Here is a 5,957-nt window from a genome sequence, read left to right as displayed (position 1 = left end):
TCTGGGGAGGGGAGAGAAAAGTTTTGAGATTCCTCTGTTTGCTCCATTCCCTTCCTATATGTGTGGTGATGGTGGGGAACAGGGCTGGCCCATCCATGAGGCCAATTGCAATGGTTGCCTCAGGAAGCAGGTTGGAGAAGGGCACCCATGTCTGCCTGCCTATGTGCCTCCTCTGCCCATCTTCCTACCTCCTTCCACTCCCTGGATTGAAGAGAGAAAGGGGAACAGCGAGCAAAAGGAAATGTGGAGGGTGATGAACTAGAACACTGGAGAGTAGGAGTGCCCAGAGGCTGGCACATCATCAGGTAAGGGGTCCAGTGTTTGGCATCCTGCCTCAGGCATCAGGAGGTCTTGGGCCAGCCTTGCTGGGAAGGGAAATAGGGCCCAACCCTAACCTCAACCAGCGCTGGTACTGAGCCCTAGTGCTGGGACTGGATACTGTAATCATGCCGTAAGGCACATTTATGGCACTTAGTGAGTAAGGAGCACAGCACTGCGCCTGTGCCAGTCAAGTACTGGGCCACGCCCGCCAGGAACACTGCCACCAGGGGGTAGGGGGAGGAACCAGGGTGGGAGGGGTGTAGGATTGGCAGAGCACCATGTCCTGAACTCTTTGTTCAACTGGAAGGCACAAAATGAAGTCTCTTGAGTCTGCACCAGCAAAATAGAGCAGACTTGAGAAGCCCCATTACAGGACTTGGGACTTTCCCCAGGGGAAGGGTCTGCTTTGGTGCCACAGCTCCAACAGCCACCTGGAAGCTCAGGATCGGGCTGTAACACACCAGTGCTTTGCCTAAGCCTAAGCACAATGTGCTTCCAGTTCTAACCTTTACTTGCCTTTAATTTCTCCATTAATGGCAGCCTGTACTGGGGATAACAATTTATTGGAATAAGACTTTTACTTAAAGTCTATTGTCTTCGGAGCAAGGCATCTTGGGAGGTTGCACCTGTGGTTTTGACAGAGCGCCATAAGATTTTTCCCTCCACCTCCAAAGAAAACGCCCCCCCTACAAGAAAACAGTAGAACAGGCCACCCCGTTATTCAAAAACAGGCAGAGAACAAAACAAAATTGTATTACTCCCATTTTTGACGTGTTCTGGTTTTGATGCGATCACATTTTTGTTGTGATCTGAGAAAGAACATCGGACAAAGACCTTAATAATTCTGGATGTTTTTGTTTTTAATTTGCTTTCTTGTACTTGAGGTTCAGGAAATAAGCTTCAGTAATATTTCTTTATTCAATTTGTACCCCACTCTTCCTCCAAAGAACTCTGGGTGGGACACATGGATTCTGCCCTCCTCCACGTGCACACTTTTATCTTCAGCAACTCTTAACTCTGTGACTAAGGTTGGTTGGCTGAAATAATTGCATGTGTGGGTCCCAGGTCACCTACAGGGCCGGCCCATCCATGAGGCCAACTGGGGAGTCTTTCATTTATCATTTTACAAGGGTCCAGAGATGGAGATGGTTTTCCAGGTGCCCATCACACCTCTCAAGAAGAAACAGTTAGGCAATCAGTGATCCAATTGACGCTGTAAATTCTTGGAAGCTTTAAAAATAACTTGCCGCATTGCCAGATATATAATTTTGGTTTCGGGAATGGAGAGAAAAGTCCAACTACAGCAAAGTGGTGAATGATGCACTTGGAGCATGGTTTTCTTATGAAACCTGAGATTCCAGGTTTGGTTTTGTGTGTAGGACAGCCCTTCCGCTAAACACTGGTCGGTTTCGATAATAATAATGGTCATGTTCATAGAAAATCAACCTGGCAATTTCTTTTTTAAAATATCTGAGTTCCCCCTTCACATACATGCTATGCCAACTGCGGACGAAGAAATGTTATAGCTTTATGGTTTGCAACGAAAGATGATTCACCCCTTTGGAGGACCACATTGAAATCAATCATGCCTTTTTCAACATTATCTTACTGTTACTTATGTTTCCAGAACTTCATATTGGCATTTTACTCATTTTGGGCCCAGTCCTAGCCAAATTTCCAGTGCCTGTGCAGCTGTGCCAATGGGGCAAGCACTGCATCCTGTTGGGGGTGGGGGGAGGCCATCACAGAGGTCTGCTCAAGGTAAGGAAATATTGGTTCCCTTACCTTGGGGCTGCAGTGCAGCTGCACCAGTGCTGGAAAGTTGGATAGGGTTGGGCCCTTCTTTATTTGAAAGATTTACACTTTGCCTTTCAGAGAAATTCATGCAAAATCACCATGTACTAATGTTACAGCCTTACTGTTTCTGGGTAAAAAAGAACCCTAATGTCGCCAGAATAATTAAGGGTGGGTGCACATTCCTTTTCAGTGCAAAGTCTCTCTAGGTGAAATAAAGGTTGGACTGAAGCCTGGATCTAGAATTCACATTCAACCGCTTTATCTGCAGCAGCCACAGCAATACATTTCCAAAAAAATAAAAGACAAACCAAGATAAAATCAATACAGGTTCACAACTTTGATAAACCTCTGCAGTGTTCAGAGTCACATAATGGGCCTTATCTTAATAGCAGTCATTAAATAAATTAGCAGTTTTCATAGAGAACCTGCCTCAATCTGTAAGAGGATAAGACTGCAATTCTATCCACACTTACGTGGGAGTGATGCCCAGAAGTAAGCTATAACTTACTGCTGAGTAGACATGCATAGGATTGGGCTGAAAGTTGCATTGAATTTAGATGACCGTCCTGGGAAAGGAGACAACAATGGCTTGGCTCAGTCCCTCTTCAGACTTTTGTAAACCAAACAGAACAACATCACAGGGGATATTGTTTCTATGTCAATCTCCACGGAAGGCCCAAATAATTGCTTGTGGCAATGTCTTTCAATTAACCATTGGGGGAGGCTGACGGAGATGCATTAAAAAAAATGTGTGTATCTAAATGATGGACTCTTTAAGACATACAAAGAAGATGCAGGATTGTCAAAGGAGCTAACTGTGAGATGGTCCTACCAATGGGATAGGATTTTTCAGGGAGGGGATTTGTGGCTTCTTAAGTTGTTCTGGCTTTTGATGGTTAAAATGGCAGTGCTTTACAGCAGCAGTTCCCGAAGTCCTACACAGACATTGGAACCACTGTGAGTTGTTGCAGGGGTGGGGCTGGAGGAGGCCGGTGGCCCCGACAGCGTTGCAGAGATCGTGGCACTGCCAGGACCCAAGGACATTCCCACATACCTGGGGGTGTCCTGCAGCCTCCCAGGGGTTCCTGGAGGCTTTCAGTCACCTCCACAACCCTCTGTGAGGCTGCAATGAGCTCCAAACTGATATTGGAGCTCACTTCCGGTTTGCACAACCCCCGGAGGCTGCAGGACACCCCCAAGTACATGGGGATGTTCCTAGATCCCTGCAGTGCTTGTTCAAAGTACAGGTCTGTAACATTACCCCAAAAGCAGTCACAAACCATGGTAGCATCAAGTCTAATATATTAAAAATGAAGTATTGAAATGGGGGACTCACCTGAAATTGGTTTGCAACCCACCTAGTGGATCCCAACCCACAATTTGAAAAACACTGCACTACACCACCCTGGCACTTCCTTGCTTGCAGAATTCTGAGATGCACTGATGTGTTTAGACCTTCCCTAATAAGGGGAGGGGAAAAATCAATGAAGAGCACTGAGCAGTTTGAATAAATGAAGCCTGGAAATGTTAGAGAATCCGCCCTTGCTTTCTTACTCTGCGGGTATCATTTTGCTTGCTTACTGCATCTATTTTGAATGCAAATATTTTCACCCAGGCAAAGTTTCAAAGCAAAACGTATATCACATTTCTTACATGAAAATTGCGGAGGTCCTCGTAACCATCGAGGAACACACGTCAGACCCAAGGAGGACCACATCCCATCAAAGAACAAGACAACCGCACTGAAGTGAAATGTCACAAAGGAAGCAAGTGGTTTGGCCGCAGCAGCAGACGCAAGAAACATAAAAACATATCTGTGAACTAACAACTTGTTATAAAAACAAACATGGCCTGATTGATGCTTGCACCAAACTGCAAATGGTTTTAACTGGAGAGCGGCTTTCAAGATCGGGGGTGTCCAACACATTGTCCAAAACATTGTTGTTCCTTGTTGTCATTCATTGTCACTTCTCGATAGGCGTTGGCCAGCCCAAATGTATACTGAAGAAATAGCTGTTGAGGAGGGACAGAAATTTAAGAACCACATAATCACTGTGGGCTTCCAATGACATCTCATAAATAAGACTTCAGCCTTTATTTCTTTTGTGTGTGTGTGTTTTTCCCCCCAAAAATGTTCACAAATAAAGTACAACCACAATAGGGAAAGAAAGCCACATTTTCAGGGTAACATTTAGGATACTAAAAAAAAATGTATGGGACAGGAAAAAAAAACAACCTGATTGTCTGCTGGCGTAACGACAGTTCTTGTTGTTGAGTTGGGAGTTCCTTGGAAGCAAATTCTGTTGAAATCAACGTGAAGTGTTAGTGTTGCCAATGAATTTTGCCTAGAGTGAGATTTTTTTTTTTTTTTAAAGGCTGCTGCTTTGCCAAAACGGTGGAGAAATATTGCAGGAAGTGGAACAAGGTTTTGGTAACCCGAGCACAATTTCTCATGCAGGCAATGTGTCTAAAGAGGTCACAGGTCAATGGAAGAGTGTGTGCCATGCATGCACAAAGCCACCCCTCCATTCAATTCCCTCCATCTCCAGGCTCATGTTGATCATACTAAAGGATCTCTGGTAGCAAAACTGATAACTGTTCCCCTTGGAGTCCCTGGGAAGTTGCAGTCAGCCAGCTAGGCCAAAGTTCTAGCTCAGTTTAAGGCAACTTTGTATGCTCAGTTTGGCCACTAAGTTCTGTCTTCGGTAAAAGTCAAGACAAATTTCAACACAGAATGCTGCTGCATGCTGAGCCAGACCCTTGATTCATCTATCTCAGCATTGTCAAGCACTGACTGGCAGCAGCTCTCCAGAGTTTCCCAGATAGGGCCTGTTCCAGCCCTACCAGGAGATGCTGCCAAAGACTGAACCTAGGACCGCCGGCATACAATGCCAGAGCCCTATCAGTGAGCTATGGCACATCCCTGCTCAAGCAAAACACTGGGGAAGTTTGGCAGGATCCAGGCAGTCTTCCAGTGAGACTAGTGCATCTGGCCCAAGGTTGCCTAATGAGCTTTGTAGCTAAGGAGGGGGTGTGAACATGGGTCTTTCCCAGGGCCAACACATCCATAAGGCCCACTGATGCCTCTGTTGCTGGATTAGTTCAGGATGCCTGCTTCTGTTTGTCCACTTCCATTGTGCCTGCTCTTCCTCCCGGGATTCAAAGAGGAAGAAGTGGAGCAGTAGAAGAAATGTGCAAGATAAGAGAACGGGGCTATAGTGTCTCCCACACTGCTCTGTTTTCCATTCCATTCCCCACTTCCATTTCAAATGAACGGAAGGGGGGGAATAGGAGAAGCAGTGGCAGTGGTATGCAGTCAGGTGGGTAGCATTTGGTACACCACGCGGGTGCCAGGAGGTCTTGGGACAGCTCAGATCTTCCCAATCTAAACCAATGCTCTTTCCCCTAAACCACATTTTGGCTCATATTGATAAAGCAAGCCAGAATATCAAAGAATACAGCCAGTTATCTTTATACATGGATTTGCTACCCACGGATTAACTTATTCATGGAGCTTTCTCAGCTATCCATGGACTCTGCACCATCTGTGGCTATCCTGAAGCAATCTGTGGCATCAGGAAGCCAGTGGAGACCCTCCGCAAGGCAGCGGAATCCTTCAAAATGGCACCTCTAAAATGAGCACGGAGTCCTCTAAAATGGTCATGGGAAGCCATCAGCTGGCATTCTGAAGCTTCCAATGGCCATTTGGGCTCCATGCTCATCACAGGTGCCATTTTGAAGATAGCCATGAGAGCCATGGTGGTGTAGTGGTTTGGGAGGTGGACTCAGACCTGGAAGATCCAGGTTCAAATCCCCCCACAGCCATGAAGCTTCCTGGG

Source organism: Tiliqua scincoides, chromosome 9 (assembly GCF_035046505.1).
Source record: "Tiliqua scincoides isolate rTilSci1 chromosome 9, rTilSci1.hap2, whole genome shotgun sequence".
NCBI classification, from domain to species: Eukaryota; Metazoa; Chordata; class Lepidosauria; order Squamata; family Scincidae; genus Tiliqua; species Tiliqua scincoides.
The sequence above is the reverse complement of the archived record's forward strand: the minus strand, read 5'-3'. Positions refer to the sequence as shown.